The sequence below is a fragment of the Odocoileus virginianus genome, chromosome 16 (assembly GCF_023699985.2).
Source record: "Odocoileus virginianus isolate 20LAN1187 ecotype Illinois chromosome 16, Ovbor_1.2, whole genome shotgun sequence".
NCBI lineage: Eukaryota > Metazoa > Chordata > Mammalia > Artiodactyla > Cervidae > Odocoileus > Odocoileus virginianus.
The window spans coordinates 34,693,408-34,717,814 of record NC_069689.1 but is presented as its reverse complement, the minus strand read 5'-3'; the positions used below and the strand labels follow the sequence as shown (position 1 = coordinate 34,717,814).

Below are 24,407 nucleotides of genomic sequence, written 5' to 3'. Positions count from 1 at the left end.
AAAAAACGGGGGAGAAGAGAATGGAATTTAGAAGCTTACACAAACAGAAAAGGCAAGGGTATAACTGTGGTAGCTTAGTTGCTAAGTCGTGTCCGACTCTTGTGACCCCATGGACTGTAGCCTGCCAGGCTCCTCTGTCCATGGGATTTCCCAGGCAAGATTACTGGAGTGGGTAGCCATTTCCTTCTCCAGGGGATCTTCTCAACCCAGGGATTGAACCCGGGTCTCCTGCATTGCAGACAGTTTCTTTCCCAACTGAGCCATCAGGGGAGAAGACACTCACTTTATTATTACTAAGACTAGGGTATAACTAGCTTTAGTAATAATAACTGAAATGAGGGATTTGGAACTGCAACAAGAATGTCACCATAAATTTACTCTGCTTATAAGAATGTCTTGGCCTCATTCTCCTGCTGCATATGGGTCTTATCCTCAAGGTCACGGAGCATAGTTGCTGGTTACTCTGGATTCTAACACTTTCAGCTATAAAACTTTAACAACATTTTTACAAAAGACTAAAAGCCTTCCTTCCAGCTGGTAAAAGTCTCAAGACAGGATTATGATTGGTCCAGCTTATGACTGTATGACTAGAGCAGCCACTGTGGTTAGAATGATGGAGCACTGTGATAAGTTTAGCTTGTGGGCTTCCCTGGCAGCTTAGCTGGTAAAGAATCTGCCCGCAATGCAGGAGACCCTTGTTCAATTCCTGGGGAGGGGATAGGCTACCCATTCCAGTATTCTTGAGTATCCCTGGTGGCTCAGATTGCAAAGAATCTGCCTGCAATGTGGGAGACCTGGGTTCGATCCCTGGGTTGAGATGATCCCCTGGAGGAGGGCATGGCAACCAACTTCAGTATTCCTGCCATGGACAGAAGAGCCTGGTGGGCTACAGTCCAAGGGGTTGCAAAGACTGAGACACTACTGAGCGACTAAGCACTGCACTGCGGGGTATACTTGGATTGGGAGCCCCCCACCAGAAAGGCATGTTTCGGGTGGTAGAAGAACACTGGAATCAGAAATGAAGGCTGATGGAGAATGATGATGATAACACCAATTGACACTAGGGATACTGCTCATGAAGAACTGTCAGAGAAACTGGAGTAAAACACAGTTACTGAATAAAACAAGAGACAACTTAAAATGCAATTTCTAAGAACTGAGTAAAATACATCCTTAAAAGAGCAGTTTTTCATGAAACTAAAGGAAAACACATCTATGGTATTCATGTATTGAGAATGACAATGAGACAATGAGTCCAACCAAAAAAATAACCCAATGGATTGCTTTATGGAAATGGAAGGCAATGTTAAATAGAATTTATACTAAAACACACATTTAGCATTAACTATATACTAAGCAGGCTTCCCAGGTGGCGCTCATGGTGAAGAACCTGCCTGCCAATGCAGACGTGGGTCTGATCTCTGGGTTGGGAAGATCCCCTGGAGGAGGACATGGCATCACACTCCAGTATTCTTGCCTGGAGAATCCCATGGATACAGGAGTTTGGCAGGCTACAGTCCATAGGGTTGCCATCAGACACGACTGAAGCAACTTAGCATGCACGCACACATCTATACTTAGGTATGTGTGTTAGTTGCTCAGTCATGTCTGACTCTTTATGACTCCCGTGGACTATATCCCACCAAGCTCCTCTGCCCATGGGATTCTTCAGGGAAGAATACTGGAGTGGGTTGCCAGTTCCTTCTCCAGGGGCTCTTCCTGACTCAGCGATCAAACCCAGGTCTTCCACATTTCAGGCACATTCTTTACCATCTGAGCCACCAGGGAAGCCCATACTAATGTATACAACATTGATATACACAGTGGGGCTTATGCAGTGGCCTTCAGGTGCTTGAAGCTTGAAGTTGCCTGTACCTTCTCCTCAATGCATTTCTATGGAACTAGAGAAGCTAGGAAGTTGTGCCATAAATATCCCCCTACACATTCTCACATTTATTTTATTTTTGTTTTGTGGTAGTAATTCTATTGAAGTATATTTTATACAAGGCAAAACACACATGATAAAATACACACCTCTCAAAAATATAGGTTGAAAAGTTTTGACAAGTGTATGCATCTGTGAAACAACCATTCAAATTATCTGAATCAAGATAAAGATCTATGACCTCTTAGTGGTAAGACCTAAGATAAATCAACTGTGAAACTGCAATGTGTGGGAGCTTAATCATTCCAGGTTATTTATAAATCAAATCTAATGATATCCTTATATATGTGAAGCAATGAGATGTGATCTATAGCCTTAAATATTTCCTTTACTATAAGGAAAGAACTGTTGAATATAATTTAATAAAGTTTTCAGTTCAAAATGGAAAAAAAGTGCAAGAAAATAAACATAAAGTAGAGGCATAAATTCAGGAAACAAGAGGCAGCAAATAAGTTACAAAGCAGAAATGAAGAAGCATTAATCAAAAGAGTTACGAGCTTGTGTCTTGAAAAGAAAAGTAACATATAATATGCACAAATGTGAGGAAATGGATAAAGAATAAAAGAGGGAAAAACAAGTGCATAACTTTAAGAAAAGAGATATAATCACACTTTTTTATGGAAGAGAGATTTAAAATGATAAGAAACAGAGGAGCCTGGTGAGCTACAGTCCACGGAGATTCTCCAGGCAAGAATTCTAGAATGGGTTGCCATGCCCTACTCCAGGGAATCTTCCCAACCCAGGGAGCAAACCCAAGTCTCCTGCATTGCAGGTGGATTCTTTACTGTCTGAGCCACCAGGGGAGCCCAAATTTATGCTAATAATGTTAAAATAAAAAAGCACTATTTTAAAATATAGATTCAAAAAGGAAAATGCTGTACTACAAATAATACAAGAAAATAACTTCACACCTTGGATTGGTAAATGCCTTTGTGAACATGACTCCAAATTCAGAAGCAATAAAAGAAAAGCTCTGCATTAAAATACTATTAAAAAGTAAAAGCTACTACATGGAAAAATATATAAATTTAAGAATAACAAATTGGTGAATTCTTTTTGTAAGACATGTAAGGATCAAAATGTTAATCTCTTTACATTTAAAGAGTTCTTACCAATTAATAAGAAAAAAGGACAAGTCAGTATAGATATAAGCAAATTACATAGACCACTCACAGAAGCATAATTAAATGACCAATTAAAAACTGAAAAGATGCTCTCACTATTAAAGTCAAAAGGACAGGAAAACCTAAAGAACTGAGGGGAATCAATGTTTTACCAACCAATCTGAGAAAGAATTTAAACAATAAATAAGATCTGGTTTCAGGGAGGAGATGGGAAAGCAAGCACTCATATACAGTACACATGAGTATAAGTCTGGCTCTTCCAGTGGACAATTTTGTAATAATTGAAATATTTAAATCTGTATCCTCTACGACACAACAATTCCAATTCTAGGAATCACTAAAGAAGCAATCAACAAGTTAAAAGATACACACACAAGAGTATTTATTACAGCAGTTTATAAAAATAAAAATTAGAAAGCTAAATATCCCTCAAGAAAGCTGAGCTCCAAAGAATTGATGCTTTTGAACTGTGATGTTGGAGAAGACTCGGAGAATCCCTTGGACTGCAAGGAGATCCAACCAGTCCATCCTAAAGGAAATCAGTCCTGAATGTTCATTGGAAGGACTGATGTTGAAGCTGAAACTCCAATACTTCGGCCACCTGATTCAAAGAACTGAGTCATTGGAAAAGACCCTGATGCTGGGAAAGATTGAAAAAGAGAGGAGAAGGGGACGACAGAGGATGAGATGGCTGGATGGCATCACCAACTCAATGGACATGAGTTTGAGTAAACTCTGGGAGTTGGTGATGGACAGGGAGGCCTGGTGTGCTGCAGTCCATGGGGTCGCAAAGAGTCAGACACAACTGAGCGATTGAACTGAACTGAACTGAATATCCCTCAACATGATTTGATTATATATACAGTCTATAGAAGATGAACTTGAATTATACATACAGAGAAGGGTGAAAGACCAAATATTTCTCATTCCTATTTTCATAAAGTTTAACTGGATCACAGCTAACGCATACATTTAATCACTGGCTACAGATGCTTTTGAGCTCAAATGTAGAATTAAGTAGCTATGACCGAGACAGTACGATCACAAATCCTAACATATAAAGTATCTGAACCTTGACATTAAGTCTGCCAAACTCTGCTCCACTGATAGAGAATAACACATACAGTAAATAAAATAAGAAAAAAAATTGTTATACAATTATATATATGAATAGATAGACAGGTATTCTAGAATTGTTTAGTAAGAACATCACAAGTGAACCTACCTGAATCTGTCTGAGATGGTTAATTCATTGAACTATCTTTGAATCATCGATCTGAACATAAATTTTCAGCATACAGATCATAGGTAAAGATGTAAAGATGAACTGGAGTGCAGAGATGTAGATGATATAAATGATAGAGCTAAGTTTAAACTCAGTTATTATGTGAGCAACTTATTGTATTTATTGTATTTCCTTTATAGATAGATTTGTGTGTGGGGGGAGGTGTATGGTTTACATCTTTCTTTTAGAAGCTAAACTGAACAAAGTCACAAATTTTTACTTACTGTAGTAAGGACAAGTTGTTAAATAAGCATGTCAAAATGTACAATGGTGCATCTCATCTGAAAGTGGACATATTCTTCTAGTTAATTTCTTATTCAAGTTGATCTATTAAAATGATTATTCTTTTCATATAGTAAAATGAAGTGGAATTTGTGGAGCTGTAGATGTGTGTGACTGAGCTATTATCTAATTGAACACAATAACTCAATTATCACAGATATAGTTGGAGGTACTGCAATTTATTATATTACATTTTTATTATAATCCTTTCTACTATAGCCAAAACAGCTTTGGAGAGGTCGAGTTCAGAAAGGGAAAAAAATTTATGCTGCTTTTATTTTAAATCATCCAAGAGTACTTTCTTTACTCACATACAGTCTCCTCTTGCAAGTTTCCCCCCTTCCAGTTTTTAGAAAGAAATATCTAACATTTCTCTCCACAGTTTCTTTCCAAGTGGGCTATTACTAATGTCAACAAAAGCAATAGGCTATCCTCTGTAGATTTAGAAAGAGCAGTTGGACAGGCATGAATGACCCCTGTTTGCTTAGAGTAAAATGTAGTGCTTACCTCTATATTCAGCAGTTTTAGAGAATTTCCAGGAGGAAAATTGTGCTTTAAATCAGTACTCTGATTCAAATTCCATCCCGTAGAAGATTATAGAGTTCTATGGTAGTACTCATGAGCTGTTCAAAATTTGTTTCCTAAAAATGCATTTTAAAATTATTTTTGAATTGATCGTTAAAAATACACATATACCTAAGAATTCTATATCAAATTTTAATGCACTGACAATTATCAAACCCATTTGTTTGGGTTCCTCCCTTATTTTTATGGAGACTTTAAAATAAAGCTCTTTTTCCCCAACTCTGTGTATACCTGAGTATTGAAAATGTCATTTGGGAGAATTGTAGCTCTGACTGTTTTCTTTATTCTCAATTCCGATTAATCTTTGTTGATTCCTGTAAGATTTTCAGGTGAGTGCACACTGGTCATAAAGACATTATGCATGGCAGCTGGCTTTCTGGATGCTCTCCTCCATTAAAACAACTTTTCCCTTACATTCCTCTGAGCATCTGCTTCCATGGTGACTGTTGGGAGTCATTAAAGCAGAGAATGAGAGCTGTTCTGAGGTCTTCAGTTCTTTTTTTTAAAATTTTAACCAAATGGCTTTAATTTTTTTTGATTAAGCTATATTTGACATATATTATATTAGTTTCAGATGTATAATATAGTGATTTGATGTTTTTGTACATTACAAAATGATCACTGCAAGTCCAGTTAACATCTGTCACCATACAATGTTGTTACAATATTATTGACTATGTTCCCCATATATACATTATATCCCTGTGACTTATTTATTTCATAGTTGGGAGTTTATACTTCTTAACTCCCTTCACATATTTCATGCATCCTCATCCCAGCAACTGCCCATTTGTTCCCTGTATCTGTGAATCTGTTTTCATTTTGCTTTATTTATTCATTGTTTTGGTTTTTAGATTCACACATGAATGGAATCATATGATATTTGTTTTTCTCTGTCTATTTCACTTAGCATAACACCCTCTAGGTCCATCCATGTTGTTGCAAATGGAAAGAATTCGTTCTTTTTGCCACTGAGTAATACTTCATTGTGTGTGTGGGCATCAAGCTTTTTATTCATTCATCTATAAATAGACATTTAGGTTGCTAATGTAAACAGTACTACAATAAACAGTGGTACATATATCTCTTTGATTTAGTGTTTTCATTCTCTTCAGGTAAATATCCAAAAGTGGAATTGCTAGATCATACAGTAGTTCTGTTTCTACTTTTTTGAGGAAATTCCATGTTGTTCTGGGGCTTCCCTGGTGGCCCAGTAATAAAGAATCTGCCGGCTAATGCAGGAGATGCAGGAAGCCTAAGTTTGATCCCTGAGTCAGAAAGATCTCTTGCAAAAGAAAATGGCAATCCAATCTTGTATTCTTGCCTGGGAAATCCCATGGACAGAGAAGCCTGGAGGGCTATAGTCTACGGAGTTGCAAAAGAGTCAGATACAACTTAGCGACTAAACAACCACCACCATTACCATATTGTTTTCCACACTGGCTGCATCAATTTACATTCCCACCAACAGTGCACTAGAGTCCCCTTTTCTCTACATTCCTGTTATGTATAGTCTATGTCAGAGCTCTGGAGCCACTCTATCCCTCCAGAGCACCCACGTGAGTTCTTTCAGTCAGGGCTCCAAAAGGTTCAGGGGCATCAGCTCACCACATCATCTTGCCACAGAGTAACAGTCAGCTGAGCAATAGTAAGCAAATCCACAACATATTATATTGTAATACAGGTAGCTTGGCATTAATTGTGAGTTCTGAAATCTTCCAGTCATAGGTTTATATTCAGAACAGGAAAGTCAATAGTTAATTTTAATAATTTAACTTAGAATAAAAAATTCCATTCTAATCTGTTTTCAAGTTTTTAGATTAGTTTAATTGAAAAGCAAGCTGAGAATATAGGTAAGCAGCTAAAAATTATTACCATCTGCAAATATATATTTATATGAAACAGGATTTTCCCAAGAATGCTCCCTCTAAAGTTCTTTCTGATCTATTCCCTTCCCACTGACTCCTTTGACACCATTCCAAATCCCTGTTTTTTGGAATTCCAAATATACTTTCACTGTGATGAAAGTCATGTGGCTTCTGGAATGACACTGACTTCCCCTATCCTCACTACTGGGCCTTGAGACTTTCAGCTGTTTATTTTTTTGGAACATTTGTGTCCTTACCAGGAAACCAAGATAGATTAAATGAGGTTATTATGTGAGTGCTGTGCTGTGCTTAGTCACTCAGTGGTGTCAGACTCTTGAATAGCCTAGCACAATAAATGTTAGTTCCTTTTCTTTCATTAAATACATGTAATTTTTAATACTCTGGAGGGATTTTTCTGGTGCTCTATTAAATTGTAAGCTCTATGACAAAGAGGATTCAATTGTGTGCAACTTTCCAAATAATAGGCACTTGATATTTTTTGTTTAAACAAAAAAGAGATAATAAATGGATCACTCTAATCAAGATCAATGGGATAGTTTAACAGACAAATTTCTTGCAATAATAAAAGTAATCATCATATTCTATACAGTACTTTTAGTCCTAAGAATTAAAAATAAAACAATCAGGATTCATCACACTTTATAACACACATAGTGAAAGATGATAAATAATGACCCACAACTGTGGAGGAAAACTCTTCAGTTCCTAAATATCAGTAATTCTCATTTCATAAGAAGCAGAATACACATGATTTGTCTTAAAACTATACAACAAAGCAATGAAAGGTTAAAAGAGAACTAGAACAAGACCACTTCTCTGAGAAAACTACTCTTTCCTTAATAGCATTTTTTAACTAAAAACAAAGGAGTTACTATGGTCTAGAACCAGACAACCATTACAGGATTTTGACCAGAATCATTGCATGATCTAGTGAGGATTCCCAACATATTGGAGTGAGGTGAAATTTTAAAAAAAGAAGCATACTTACTGTATAAGAATAAAGTCACTGTGATACCAGTGTCTTCTAGAATACCGGTGTCTTCTAGAAAATAGAGGTGTTTCGAGAAACCTGCAATGAAAGAAAAACACGAATGATATTTAGAGCATCCTTCTACCCTCCAGGATTCATATGCTAGGGAATGATTTCATAAGAATCTTTCCATTAATTTTCTTTTTTTTTTCTTTGGCCGCTCCACATGGAATGTGGGATCTTAGTTCCCTGTGCATGTGTACTAAGTTGCTTCAGTTGTGTCTGATTCTTTGCGACCCTATGGACCACAGCCTGCCAGGCTCCTCTGTCCTTGGGATTCTCCAGGCAAGAATACTGGAGTGGGTTGCCCTGCCCTTCTCCAGGGGATCTTCCCTACCCAGGGATCAAATTCATTCCCCCTGCATTGAAAGTGCAGAGTCTCAACCAGGGACTGCCAGGGAAGTCCCCCGTTAGATTATTTTATTTAGAATTCCTTCATTTTCTTTTAATTAAACTTACAATCATAATTATTTAGGAAAGCATGCAAGGCAATAACATTAAAATGAAAAAAAAAATAACACTGATACATGAGTTCCTTATATATTGAACAGCTAAGCAGAAGTAGGTTGGAAGCAGACTGAAAATAGGAAAGGAAGGTGTTAGGTTCTTAATGTTGCTAGACACTCATGTAAATCAACTCTGAAGAGAGAGGCAACTGGTTTTGAGCAATATAATTGTTCACTGAAAGTTGAAATTCCTAAACAAAGGGATGGTTTGTCATGAAGAAAATGGGTAACACACTGAGTAAGATTTGTAGTTTTTAACAACAATTTACATCCTGGCATAATATTGACACTATTCCATTTTTACATTTTTACTTTTTGAACACAAAAGGTCATCTTAGGAAAGCAGAGTAGATATTGATATATTTTATATTATGTATTTATGCGTGTAGAGATGTGTGTGTGTGTATGTGCACATATAACATTCCCATCACACATGCAGATACACAACATACACGTGCGTGCGTGCACACACACACACACACACACACACTTACCTACACATTGGAATCTTTCACCATTCTGGTCTACTGATGGAAATGAATATAGACAGGAGTGAGAGAGAGAGAGAGAAAAGAAAAAGAATTGAAACATACTGTAAATAGATGGAGTCTTGTTTACAGCAATTCTTTAACATTTGTTTTATAACAGTTGTTTCCTCGTTCAGCCCACACCAGCTGTTCCCCAAATATAGAGTTTTTAATACCAATACACTGTGCACCAACACAATTCTCCATAAAATGTTTAATGCATTGTAATCTTTGTCTTATTACTGCTCTTGCTCTGACTACATCCAGCCCATCCCAAATTTCAAAAGAATTTTAGGGAAGTAGCCATTTGTGGAATGGAAAAAATTATTTCTGTATTTCAAAGCTATAAGGTGGCTGATGAACAAGGTTTGCTAAAAAAAAAAATGTTTCCTGCACCAGGACTGTGTTTAGCCTTTAAATACCACTGTGAATGTTAAGCCAGATGCATTATTAATAAATGTCATCTTTTCAAGTGAGTTCAGTATTAATATTGATACAAACTTTCTTCCTGCTCTTAATTTTCATTTCAATAAAGATATGAATGTTGGCAAGCACTGTTATTGACAATTGATAAAATTATGCAAACACAATGTTTTTGCAGCTTTTGAGTAAATATTGCATGCTAATGAATTCCAAAGTGTTTTCTGTGTTCCTGTAGGAGCTGAATTTGTGTAGGTGGACCACACCATGGATGTGCTTTTCAAAGCCTGTTACACTTAATCTCAGCAGAGCTGTTGTTTGCCTCCTAATAAGCAATTTGGTAGTTTTATCATGAGCTCTGAGGCCCTCCAAAGATCATTTATATAATGACATCCTGTGAAAGCAAACCTCTCTAGAACTTTCTGAAGGTAATAATTAGTTCATATATTTGTTCTGTAGCCACAGTAGTGCTTTCAAAAAGCTTCCTGCTAATTTTCAGTCTAAATTGGATGCCACAGGTTTGTTCTTCAGTTGTAACAAAATGGTTTGGGGCATAGAGGGACATGTTTTGAAAAAGAGTTTTAAAATATCTAACTTGAGAAGGAAAACATTCACATAGCTAATGCTTCTTTTATACTCCTGTCCTTAGATTTTCAGGAGATAATTTGGGAAATTAATATATCAATGCAGGGAAGAAAACCTAAATAAAAGGAGAGTAGAAAGAAGTTAACAGTAGTTTACAAATACCCAAATGAGGTCTTTCTAAATAGACATGACGTCTAGAGTGGATTCTTGTTTCAAGAAATGCATCAATATAAATTATTTGAATGTTCATAAAAATTAAAGAATTATGCCCTACTGGGGACATTCTGAAGAAATTATTTAATGAAAGAAAAAGAATAAGTCTGAGTAAATTTAATGGTGTTATTAGTTTTGTCTTAAAAGCAGTATATTTCTACTCTGATGAATTTGGTCATAGCCACAATACAAAATAAAATTTGCTATGCATAAAAATTCTTTCCAAGGATAACAAATTAAAATTAGATTTTGAAATAGAATTAGGAAACTACCATATCAATAGCCTGCCAATATTTATGACTATTGAATTTATATGCCTGTAATACATGTATATGTAATATTTATGAAATATATAAACATACAACATAATTCATAAATATTATGTAAATTAGAAAATATACACAAAGTAGGAAATTTAAAAGGTTAAGATAAAAACAGACGTAAACAGATGCTTGGATTGTCAGTCTCTGAGGAATACTCTCTCTCCTTTGGAAAACACTTACTGTGTCAGGTATCACTCTAGGAACTTTGATATATTAACTCACTTAATTCACATAACAACTCTTTAGACCTGGTACTGCTAGCATCTTCCAATTATTTGGAAATGATTTATCTGTCTTAAAGGGAATCACTCTGCTCCTGGCATAGCCTGGCCTTGCTGTCCCCAGGCAAGGTGTTCAGGAATAGTTTGTAACAACTGTTCACTATTTTCTATATTGGATTTTTAAATAACATTTTATTTGCAGCAAACACATGTCTTAAAAGCATAAACTCCTATAAAAGAGAGTTAGTACATTTACCTTGAAACTTGACAGGTATGTATTTATTTCAAGCAGAGAACTTTCAAAAGGAAAAAAAAATCTAAGTATTTATTCAGAACATCCATTTTATCAATGCTTTTCCCTTCTCTTCTGGAATCAGTGCTCTTCATTATTACTCTGACCATGATTAAAAACTTAGAAAAAAGTAATACGCTTCCTCAATTTAAATTAATTGGATGACACGAAGTCTTCAATCTCTTCTTCTCCATCTCATTCCCTATGTAGGCTTTATGTTTTCCTCTCATGTAGTTACCAAATGCTTTCTTCATTGGATAATTACATTTCTAAGACTTCTTCCATATTACACCTATATTTGACTCTCACCTGTGGCATCTTATTTTTCTTTAACATTCCTGACTTTTTTCCTTTTCCTTTAATCCTTCCCTAGGATTTACTTTCCAGGCAGAAAGTAAATACCTACAGATTCTACATAACAAATGCTAATTGTTTGTAAGTACTAGTCCTTGGACCACTGGTCTTACAGAGTTTGAACTATCTGTAGCAAAATGAGAAATATAAGGTGTGTGCAAGTACACACACGTGCACACACCTATACAGCTCTATTAATAAAGATGCCAGGTGAAACTACCTTTTCCTGGGAAGGCGTCTCCTTTATTCTGGAATTATATACTTGCATTTTTAAAATAGTAATTATCCTGTTTCTTACACACAATGGCAATGGTAGATGAAGTGTCCTTTAAACTTTTTTTTATTATTTGCCAAAATAAAATTTGTTTACCAACAGTGCTTCCTTTTATTCAATTTTCAAATTATGGGTAAAAAATTCCTTATTTTTTTTAAATTCAAAAGGTTTTGGACTCAATCTTTCTTTGTTGACCAATTTGCAAGGTAACCCCTACATAACATGTTTCTTAATACATTATTTACTAAACTAAGCTACTGGATGCCATTCCATCAACTCCATTCCCTTCAACAATCATTTCACAGGAGTGGAAAAATCAGAATATGTTTGTCTTAGTCTATACAATGACCAAACTGTGTCACATATAGACAGGTACTTAATAAATAATGTCAATTCTGGTATTAGGAAGATCTTGTTGACATTTCAAAGTATTTTAGAAAAATCATTTGGTTTGATGGAATCATCTCTTTTAATCAATATACTTCTAAAATGTGGTAGAAAATAATTACGGGCAATACTGAGTACTGAAGTCAAAATGAATTTCATAACCAGTTAGCAGTAATTCAGAAGATGAAATAGGCAAGAGTGAGTATTACCTTCAGTAATAAACAGCAATGTATTCTCAAGGATTATGGATTTTTTACTGAACACTTAGACAAGGCACCTCTGAAGAGCTAAGTATCTTCTAAGTCAATTTAATTTGAATTTGGGTTCAGTAACAGGAATCCTGAATTTCACTTCTAGTTCCATCACTAAGCATTTGTGTGACCTTCGATGAATTACCTCACCACCCTGAATCTTAATTTTCTTGTTCTTAAAAGACAAGGCATGAATTAGATGATTTCTAAAATCTCTTGCAATTCTTATATTAAATGAGTCTGAGATCCAGCTCTTCTGATCCCAGAAAATAGCAACATTGTTATCCTGCTTTTGTGCCTGGAAATAATCTCTTCAAAGGAAAGCCTAATATTTGCAACAACATGGTTGAAACTGGTGGACATTATATTAAGTCAAATAAACCAGACACTGAAAGATAAATATTGCATGCTTCCACTTATATGTATGTGGAAGTTTTAAAAGTTAAACCTGTAAAGTGAAATGGAAGTCACTCAGTCATGTCGACTCTTTGCGACTCCATGGACTGTAGCCAACCAGTCTCCTCCATCCATGGAATTTTCCAGGCAAGAGTACTGGAGTAGGCAGCCATTTCCTTCTCCAGAGGATCTTCCTGACCCAGGGATCAAACCCGGGTCTCCTGCATTGTAGGCAGATGCTTTACCGTCTGAGGCACCAGGGAAATCCTGTAAAACCAGAGAAAAAGCTGAGGGATGAGGGAAATGGAAAGATGTTGGTCAAAGAGTATGAACGTTCAGTGATTGGGATGAATAAGTTCTGGAGATCTAAAGTACAGCCTGGTGATGATAATTAAAAATACTGTATCATATACTTCAAATGTTCTAAAAAGAAATATCTTCAATCAACTCTCAACACACACACAAGGGTAACTATGTACATGTGATGAATAGTATTTAGCTTGATTATAGGACCATATATAAATATATATGTGGTGTTGGAGAAGACTCTTGAGAGTCCCTTGGACTGCAAGGAGATCCAACCAGTTCATCCTAAAGGAGATCAGTCCTGGGTGTTCATTGGAAGGACTGATGCCACCTGATGCGAAGAGCTGACTCATTTGAAAAGATCCTGATGCTCGGAAAGATTGAGGGCAGGAGGAGAAGGGGAAGACAGAGGTTGAGATGGTTGCATGGCATCGCCGACTCAATGGACACGGGTTTGGGTGGACTCCAGAAGTTGGTGATAGACATGGAGGCCTGGCATGCTGCGGTTCATGGGGTTGCAAAGAGTTGGACATGACTGAGTGACCGAACCTAACTGAACTGAACTGAACTGATATATATATATATATACACATACATACATACACAGACATTGAATTGTAAACCTTAAATATATACAATTTCCATATGCCAAAGATACCTCAAAAGAGTCATTTTAAAAAGAGTCTCTTTCCCAAAAAAGGGAGAAAGAACTTCAGATTCTCCAAGTTTATTTGAGTAAGCAGAGCTGAGAACTGGAATCATGGAATCAAAACAAATCATAGTACTGCAGCCTCCTGGAATGGCCTTAATTATACTTGTATTAGCATAATTTTTAAAAAGCCATCAAAGTAAACTCAATTTGAAACCTCATAATAAAAATGGTATACAGTAAGTTAAGGCAAAGAATTTTGCAAAATAAAATTTAAGAACAGGTAACTTTTAAGTGGCTTAGAATCACTGTGATTAGACAACTCTTGTAAAAGCATAACAATAATACAGTTATGAATATAGTCCCTGGTGACTTACTGCTTGACTCATCCAAAATCGTGCCCTACCTACTCCCATTAAACCGTTATCTCCCATCAAAATATGACATCCAAAAACAACATGCCAGTAACTCTAAGCCTTGGGGAACTGCAATGAATATCATTCAAATTAATTCTGACTGACATTTTGGTAAATCACCTCTTGAAGTCAAGAAGGGAGCATTTTTAAAGCACTTTACCAGTGCCAAAGTAGTAAGGAGTAAAACCACAATCATTGTTCAGAAGGTGAAGCACAGGAGAGTTTGAAGCCAGAAAAATGGCAGCCATATCATCTCATCAATTATAGAAGGAGTTTTAATATCTGGCACTGCTTCTCACTTTGAATGAGATGGCTGTGAAGCACCTGATTCAGTATTTGGAGTCACTATCGCATAACGAAGCAGTCTTCATACTCTTCCTGAAGATCTGAAGAAACAGAACTGCTCAGGCAGAGTCTTTTTGCAAAACTGGAGGTGAGCGTTTCTCCCCATCTGAAGACATTCTGTATAAATATGCCGAGGCTCTCTATACAGAATGTATACTGCACAATTGCACTCGTCTCACATGCCAGCAAAGTAATGCTCAAACTTCTCCAAGCCAGGCTTCAACAGTATGTGAACTGTAAACTTTCAGATGTTCAAGCTGGATTTAGAAAAGGCAGAGGAACCAGAGATCAAACTGCCAACATCCGTTGGACCATCGAAAAATCAAGAGTTCCAGAAAAACATCTGTTTCTGCTTTATTGATGACGCCAAAGCCTTTGACTGTGTGGATCACAGCAAAATGTGGAAAATTCTTCAAGAGACAGGAATACCAGACCACCTTACCTGCCTCCTGAGAAATCTGTATACAAGTCAAGAATCAACAGTTATTCACTTCACTGACATCCACACCATATATTCCCTTAAAACTTAGGCAGAACAAAAGTTCATGGTACTTAGGCCAACCAGGTTAAGTGCAGCACCTTGTGTTTTCACAGGCCTTCCTACATTTAGAATCATCACAGGAGATGGGGCAAGAGTGGATGAAGACTGTTTCAGGACAAAATAATTGTTAGTAAGTGAAAGCACGACTGTATTATTCAGGAAGAATACTTGAGTGCCTTTATTTAACTAAAGTTGAATGTAAAAGTCAATTTGCACTTCTTTATAAATAACACTCTTTTTTAGAATTATAAGTTGTGAAAGCTTTGATGATTGTAGTTCAACTGTATTTCAGGTACCCTCAAGAGGTCACTGGATTCTACATTGGTTGCCTTTAGATACAATTCTTTGTAACAACAACAAAAAAAAAGAATCAACAGTTAGAACTGGACATGGAACAACAGACTGGTTCCAAATCAGGAAAGGAGTATACATCAAGACTGTATATTATCACCCTGCTTATTTAACTTATATGCAAAGTACATCATACAAAATGCCGGGCTGGATGAAGCACAAAATGGAATCAAGTTTGCCGGGACAAATATCAATAACATCAGATATGAAGATCTGGCACCCTTTTAGCAGAAAGCAAAGAAGAACTAAAGAACCTCTCAAAGAAAGTGAAAGAGGAGGGTGAAAAACCTGGCTTAAAACTCAACATTCAGAAAACTAAGATCATGGCATCCGGTCTCATCACTTCATGGCAAATAGATGGGAAAACAATGGAAACAATGACAGGCTTTATTTTGGGGGGCTCCAAAATCACTGCAGATGGTGACTGCAGCCATAAAATTAAAAGACACTTGCTCCTTGGAAGAAAAGCTATGACCAACCTAGACAGCATATTAAAAAGCAGAGACATTACTTAGACAAAGGTCTGTCTAGTCAAAGCTATGGTTTTTCCAGTAGTCATGTATGGGTGTGAGGGTTGGACTATAAAGAAAGCTGAAACCTCAATGAAGTACCATTACACGCCAGTCAGAATGGCTGCTATCAAAAAGTCTACAAGCAATAAATGCTGGAGAGGGTGTGGAGAAAAGGGAACCCTCTTACACTGTTGGTGGGAATGCAAACTAGTACAGCCACTAGGGAGAACAGTGTGGAGATTCCTTAAAAAACTGGAAATAGAAGTGCCATATGACCCAGCAATCCCACTCCTGGGCATACACACCAAGGAAACCAGATCTGAATGAGACACGTGTACCCCAATGTTCATCGCAGCACTGTTTACAATAGCCAGGACATGGAAGCAACCTAGATGCCCGTCAGCAGGTGAACGGATAAGAAAGCTGTGGTACATATACACTATGGAATATTACTCAGCCATTAAAAAGAACACATTTGAATCAGTTCTAATGAGGTGGATGATACTGGAGCCCATTATACAGAGTGAAGTAAGCCAGAAAGAAAAACACCAATACAGTATACTTACACATATATATGGAATTTAGAAAGATGGTAATGATAACTCTATATGCAAGACAGAAAAAGAGGACAGATGTATAGAACAGAATTTTGGACTCTGTGGGAGAAGGCGAGGGTGGGATGATCTGAGAGAACAGCATCAAAACATGTATATTATCAAGTGTGAAACAGATCACCAGCCCAGGTTGGATGCATGAGACAAGTGCTCGGGGTTGGTGCACTGGGATGACCCAGAGGGATGGGATGGGGAGGGAGGTGGGAGGGGGGTTCAGGATGGGGAATACATGTAAATCTATGGCTGATTCATGTCAATGTATGGCAAAAACCACTACAATATTGTAAAGTAATTAGCCTCCAACTAATAAAAATAATTGGGAAAAATAAACAAATAAGTAAGCTATTAAAAAAAAATTAAGAAACAAACAAAAAGAAAGCTGAGCATCGAAGGATTGATGCTTTTGAACTGTGGTGTTGGAGAAGACTCTTGAGTGTCCCTTGGACTGCAAGGAGATCCAACCAGTCCACCCTAAAGGAAATCAGTCCTGAATATTCATTGAAAGGACTGATGCTGAAGATGAAACTCCAATACTTTGGCCACCTGATGTGAAGAACTGACTCACTGGAAAAGACCCTGTTGCTAGGAAAGATTGAAAGCAGGACAAGTAGGGGACAACAGAGGATGAGATGGTTAGATGTCATCACCAACTCGATGGACATGAGTTTGAGTAAGCTTCAGGAGTAGGTGATGTAGAGGGAAGCCTGGTGTGCTGTAGTCCTGGGGTTGCAAAGAGTCGGACACGACTGAGCAACTGAACTGAACTGAAATGAATACCATCTCAATTGGAACATGCGTGATGGGACTTCATCAACAAGCACGTCTTGATTTAGAAATTCCCACTGTACAAATGGATCAGGTGAGATACATATGACAAGAGAAATATTTATGTACTCTCATATATACCTTATACAGAGATATATATGCTATTAGATATAAAGAGCTCAATAACTGACAAAAAGCTCTGGAAAAAACAAAATTTGTTCAAACATGAGGTCTGGCACTCATCAGCTGTTGGGTCTTAAAAAAGTTAATTTCTCTAAGACTCAGTTTTCTAAAATGTAAAATGTAGATGATGAAAACACATATTCATATGTCTGCTGGCAGAAGTAAATGAGATGATGTGCTGGGCATAAATTAACAAATGTTAGGTGCTATTGCTATTATATATAAATTATATATATTAATATTACATATAACTATAATAAGGCTTAAGCCCATTATAAGTGGCACTAATTATAAAATTATGATCTAGAATTCTACTTATAGTTCTACCTGGTGGCTCAGATGATAAAGAATCTGCCTGCAGTGTAGGAGACCCAGATTAGATTTCTGGGTTAGGAAGATCCCCTGGAGAAGAGAATGGCTACCCACTCCAGTATTTTTGTCTGGAGAATCCAATGGACAGAAGAGCTTTGTGGGCTACAGTCCACAGGGTCCCACAAAGTCGGACAGGACTGAGTGACTAACACCTTCACTTTTGTAAATAACAACACTTTTAGAGGGAGAAAGCTAGTATTCATTGAGCACATACTGCTCTAGACACTATGTTGAGTCCTTTACATAGATTTACACATATTAGCTCATTTAATCCTCTTGTCATAAAGAAACTAAGGTTCAAAGAGTTTATGACTGTTTACCCAAAGTGATACAGCTAAAAGTTGTTAAAGCTAGGATTTGTTCCTAAGTCTGTCCTCAAGGCCATCAGCCTAATCCTATAGTTAGAGATAACAAAACTATCAGCTAAGGCGCTTCCTCTTTCAGTCACCCCCTTCCTCACCCCAGCTCAGTGACACTGCTCTAATCAGATAGATCTTCATCCTTAATCACCTTGACCATTATAACAATGACCTAACTGGCCTCTTTGCCAGGATTTCCTCACCCCAATCTATTCTTACTCCCAGTTGCCAGAATAAACTACCAGAAGATCAGTTCCTAATCTTCAGTGATTCCCATTACTGACTGGACTAATTAAAATATATTAGCTTTTCAATATTTTCAATCAATTCAGTTCAGTTCAGTCGCTCAGTCGTGTCCAACTCTTTACAACCCCATGGACTGCAGCACTCCAGGCCTCCCTGTCCATCATCAACTCCCGGAGTTTACCCAAACTCAAGTCCATTGAGTTGGTGATGCCATCCAACCATCTCATCCTCTGTCATCCCCTTCTCCTCCCACCTTCAACCTTTCCCAGCATCAGGGTCTTTTCAAATGAATCAGCTCTTCGCATCAGGTGGCCAAAGTATTGGAGTTTCAGCTTCAGCATCAGTCCTTCCAATGAATATTCAGGATTGATTTCCTTTAGGATGGACTGGTTGGATCTCCTTGCAGTCCAAGGGACTCTTAAGAGTCTTCTCCAACACCAGAGTTGAAAAGCATCACTTCTTCGGCACTCAGCTTTCTTTTTAGTCCAACTCTCACACCCATACATGACTACTGGAAAAACCATAGCCTTGACTAGGTGGACATTTGTTGGCAAATATTCTCAATAGCCAGGTGTAAATCCCTCTTTTCACACTATTTCTTAGCTTAGAGTTGCTGGATAGTCCAGTTTACCTGGATGAGTCCTAGTTTCCTAGATAATGCCCAGCTACCCTGGGCTAAATTATCCTACTGCTATGTAAGTTAAAGATAACTTTAACTTCCTTGCTTTGCTGCCTTGAACAGCTTCCTGTCCATCCCATGTCATCCCCAAAACTTCTCTCATTTAGTCCCACCAAAATCCTACCCATATTCTGGGACTCAGCACATATATTGTTTCATTAATCAAACTTTTTCTGATCTTTCACCTCTCATTGTGATCATTCCCTCCTTTCAATATCCACAGTTCTATATCTGTGCCTCTACTATAGTACTTCAATTTTCTGCCATTCATTATCTGAGACTATCTCAAAAGTAGGAACTAGGTCTTATTCATTAAGTATCCCAGTGATTTGAATATAGCAATAGTTAGAGCCAACACTTACCTATCATTTACTACGTTCCAGGCATTGTTCTGAGATATTTTACATAAATTAACTCAACCCACACAACAAACCTATTAGGTAAGTGCAGTAGGTGTGGCAGGCAGCCTTTATGATGGACTTGTAATCATCTTCACCTCCTAGTAATTCACACTTGGCTGTAATCAACTCTTCTTGAGTATGAACTTGATACAGAGACTTGCTTCTAATAAATACAATATGGCAGAAATAATGAGATGTCACTTCTGAGGTTAGGTTACACGGAGACTGTAGCTTCCATCTTGTGCTTCCATCTTGTGGGAGGGGGTGGCTTCTCTGGGGCTGAGTTTGCCCTTTTCCCCTCCCCTCTGCCTCCTGTCTCCAGCGGGGGATGGGCCGGCTCTTCTCTGGAGTTTCTCAATCCCTTTGTTTTGCGAACAGCCGGCAGTGTGTTCGGGCGGGTTAATTTTGACCCTTGCTATCCCACAGCTTAAAAAAGCTCCCTCCGATTGCTCTCAGGGTCTTCGGGCCGGTCCTTACCCTAAGCAATGCCGCCCGCTCCTCTCCGTTCCGCCCCAGCTTGTTGCTGGCGGGTACGGGCGTCTGGGGTACTTTTCTGCTGGGAGTTGCTTTTAGGCACATAATCTGTGGGCCTTGTTTAATTTTCTTCCCAGTTAGATTGCCAAAAACTTCCCCCAGTCCCGCCAGTGCGAGGGTTTCCTGGTGATTGGAAACTTCCTCTATTAAGACTCCCTTCCCGGGACAGATCTCCGTCCGTAGCTCTTTTGACTCCCTTTTTATCTTTTATATTTTGTCTCCCTTCGAAGACAATGGGCTGCTTTTCTGGGCGCCTGATGTCCTCTGCTAGCGATCAGAAGTTGTTTTGTGAAATTTGCTCAGCGTTCAAATGTTCTTTCGATGAATTTGTAGGGGAGAAAGTGGTCTCCCCGTCCTATTCCTCCGTCATCTTGGCTCCTCCCCCCTCTCTCACACATTTTGAAAACAGCTGTCTTGGTAGGGCTGACAGTCTTGTTCAGAAGTAGCTGACTTTCTGAGGCTGAGCCTTGGTGTGCTGCAGGGTCTGTGCTGAGTGCAGCCTTGGCGTCACCCCATGTAGGTTCATCTCTGCATGGCGGGAGGGAAGTCTGGAATGACACTTCGCATAAGTCCTTGGCCCTCTCATGCCCTTAGTGCCTACAAGAGACACTCTTGCCAGCGACTGAAGCTCATTCCCCAGTGGCAACTGCAGCAGGAAGTTTAGATTATGTGAAGTGTGATCTGTCTTTGACTTCTGAGAATTTCTACTAAGGATCAGCCACTCTGGTGCTACAAGCAGCTGAGATCATTGGCCACAGCTTCCCTGCAAACCCTGCCTCATTGGATTTCCTGATTTCCAGAAGTGTACATGTCTTTAATTCCTCTAATTCCTAACCAAAATACCTTGGTGACTTCTGTTTTTCTGATCGAACTCAGATTCATAGGTTATGCTATGACTTGGCAATTTAATGGTTAATAGTGTCATTCATTAAACACAAAATCATTCCCCAATAGAAAATGTCTCTCAATTATTTTTGCCCAGGAGAACTTACAGAACTGCATTAATAAAAGCTGTAAGTACCCTTCTAATGTTAGCGAATTATATTACTATGCCTATTCCTAATGAATTTATTACTTACAGTTTCTAATAGTCCCTGGAATTCTTACTTTGGGGGAATAAAAGTGATGGAAGAGTTGAAAGTCACAGCACAATATAATGTTACTAATCATAATGAAAACATAGTTATTTCTGATATCATAGCCTATGGCTCAAATGCCAGACCTAAATTGCCTATGTTCAAATTCCAACTCTTACACATAATCACTGTCTCAGTTTCTTCCTCTATAAAATGGGAATAAGATCTTATTGAGTAGTCGTGAAGAATAAATGAGTTAATAAGTGAAAACTTGTTAAAACTGTGTCTAGCTCTACAACAAACACGGTTATTATGTCTGTATTGTTATTTTATTATCATTATTACTTAGTCACAATAAGTGGCAAGAGGGCCAAATCATGAACCCCCAAATCCTCACCTATTGCCACCAATTCCTGACAGTAGAATTACATGACATGGGGGACTCCAGGCAAGGGCACAATTTATAACCATGCCCTACTCTGACAACTCTGACAGTACCCATCAGAGGTTTCTTTTTATTATCTTCTCCCATAAGCCTAGACTAAAATAGGAAAAGCACTCCCAAACCCTTTTCCATAGGCCCCATGCTCTATTCTCTCTCTCATATGACTGACATGAATTTAACATATAGTTAAGGCTTAAAAATAATATATAACAATTATTAACTTTGTATTACCTTCTAGACAACATGCTAACTCTTCTACTTGTAGCAAAGCCTCATGACACTCTAGAGATATATTCATTGCTCTCTCCCTAATTAAAAGACAATATATAAACTAAGCCCAGGAACACAAGAGTGCCTCTCTCAAGGGCACACAGCTGATAACATTTAATGGTATGCGCACTCAGAAAGCTGAGTGCAAGAGTCCTTTCTCTCAACCCCTGCACATGGGCAGGTACTTATATTGTCCAGTGCACTGATTTCCATGAGGGGACAACTGGTAAGAGAAGATGGATTTTCTAAAATCAACGAAATTATTAAAATCCTTGGTCTCTTCCTTTGTCCACAGAAAACTGCACTTGTAGTTCATTGTGTCTATTATGCATATTCTTTCACTTAAGGAGAAGAAAAGGTTATGTTATTTAAAAAAAGGTGAGGACGCCTTTGGAGGATGCCATAAATTTATTCTGTCAGGCAGGCCGAGTTGTGTGACAGTCAGAGACACGGCTTGATGCAGAGATGTGAAGTGTGACTGTTTTTGACTGTCACACTGGATGAGATGGATGGATTTTGGAACACATCCCAGGAAGCTGAGACACTTCTGTGGTCAAGTGTTGGTCTCTCTGATCAAATCTGACTTGCTGTCTCTGAAGTTGTTGGATTTTGCCAGCCCTCCAGATGCAGCATTGTGTCTTTGCAAACACAGTTGGTTTGACACCATCTGCAAGACCCTGCATTGGTCCTAGCACTATGAGCCATTGTTTCCTGAGGAATTAATGGACATTCTCACATTCTACCTGTGTTAATTGAGCTATTTTCACACTTGCTAATGTGTCGGTTACCCAGAGCCTAGTTCTCACTTACATACTCTGTGCTAGATATGCATATAAATGGGAGAAATCCTGGAACTTGCTGCCAAAATCCAATAGCCTAGTATTCAGCAAATGACAATAGTTAGCCTTTAAAGAAATTATAGCTCCAGAAATAAATGTACAGGATTCATGCTTTGGTGGGTAAACTGGTTTGAGATCACCTACACTCTTCACTTTATAAATGATCTTATCCTGAATAAGTCATTTGACTTACACATAATTTAGTTCAGTACAATGCTTTAACTCGAGACAAAAATATTTTTCCGTGCTCCAGAGTTATTTCACTCTAACATCACCAGGGAGCAAAATGTGAGAAAATAAATGTGAGTCTGGGCTCCTAACCAAAGACATTTGATTAATCAATTACCAGAAGCACTTGTTATAAGGAAATTCTACTTATCTGTTACAGTAGATGCTCTTATCAAAGTAAATGGGAATGATGTCAAATTAACCCAAAAAGAGAGTTAAAGTGGGAGATAAAGAATATGTCCTAACATTTTAAATTAAACTATATTACTGTGTATTATTTCACTAATATCTTGGTGAGGAACCAAGTAATTTTTATTTCTATGTGGGCCTTTTCATTGAGTGTGGGTCTTTCTGTTTATCTTTCTTGTATAAACCACATGTATAATGTATTTTCTATGAGTTCAGGAAGGAGCTTCTTCAGCTAACAGATTGCTTCTTACACAGCAATCTGATTGGGATATCTTTAATGATTTTTATGTACTTTCTTTGCCTCACCCAACTTCAAATCTACACTTCTTTTTTTTTTTTTTTGCAAGTTAACTCTAATATGTTTTTCCAAAGTATTCAATTTAGTTGACACAGAAGCATCTTTCTTTTTTGCACTCATATGTCATGGATATAAAATATATTGAAGATTATAATCAATTTTATGCAGTTAAAATAGTAAATACAAATGGCATACATAGGCTTGGAAGCAAATACAACTAACTCTTGGTAAGCACACAGCTCATCTTATGGGAGCAAAAATGTGTGGGATCCCTATGGAGTAGCCTACTAATCATTGGCACTCCATGTGCCATGGTCATCCGTCAGCATATTTTACTAAAGGAACAGAAGTAGATGATTAATCTAACAATTTGATTGTGTATTTCTATATACTTACTCCACCTATATGTAAACATGATGTACTGGGAAGTCCTCTATTATGTAGGATTGGTTACAAGGTACTTTCACTGATCATAATTGCATAAGAAAAAAAATATCAATTTGGTATTAATCTCAAAGATTCAAAACATAGGTGGAAATATATATTTTTTAAAATATGGATCATCCAGGCTATTTAAATTACATAGTAGAGTATCAGATTTTAGTGTCTGAAACTTGTGTAAAAAGTCTCAGATGATTATATTGTTCCAGAACAAAGAAGAAAAGAAATTATAATACATCTAGATTATATTTCCATTTTTCCCTTAGGTTTACAGGATAAAGAACATTTTTTTATTTTTAATTTTTGTCCTAATGGGTTGAAGACAACAAATTATAACTTTGAAAGGGTATCAGATTGTACTGGCTCCCTTTCCATTGCAGTGTCTCTGCCAGACATACTCCGGATGTTTCAGGGAAACAAAAAGCTCATCTACTCAAATAGTACCTCCCAGGCAGTCTC

At 37.6% G+C, this 24,407-nt stretch overlaps 1 long non-coding RNA gene across 1 annotated transcript in view; it reads right to left on the bottom strand.

Annotated features, from left to right (window-relative positions):
- The window catches only part of LOC139038726 (uncharacterized), a 115,337-nt gene that overhangs the window by 29,740 nt on the left and 61,190 nt on the right, over positions 1–24,407 (bottom strand). Inside the window, exons 2-4 of the long non-coding RNA XR_011491837.1 lie at positions 8,099–8,179; positions 5,453–5,664; positions 5,144–5,277 (exon numbers count right to left, since the gene is read on the bottom strand). This is a non-coding gene — a long non-coding RNA (uncharacterized lncRNA). The remainder of the gene's footprint in view (positions 1–5,143; positions 5,278–5,452; positions 5,665–8,098; positions 8,180–24,407) is intronic.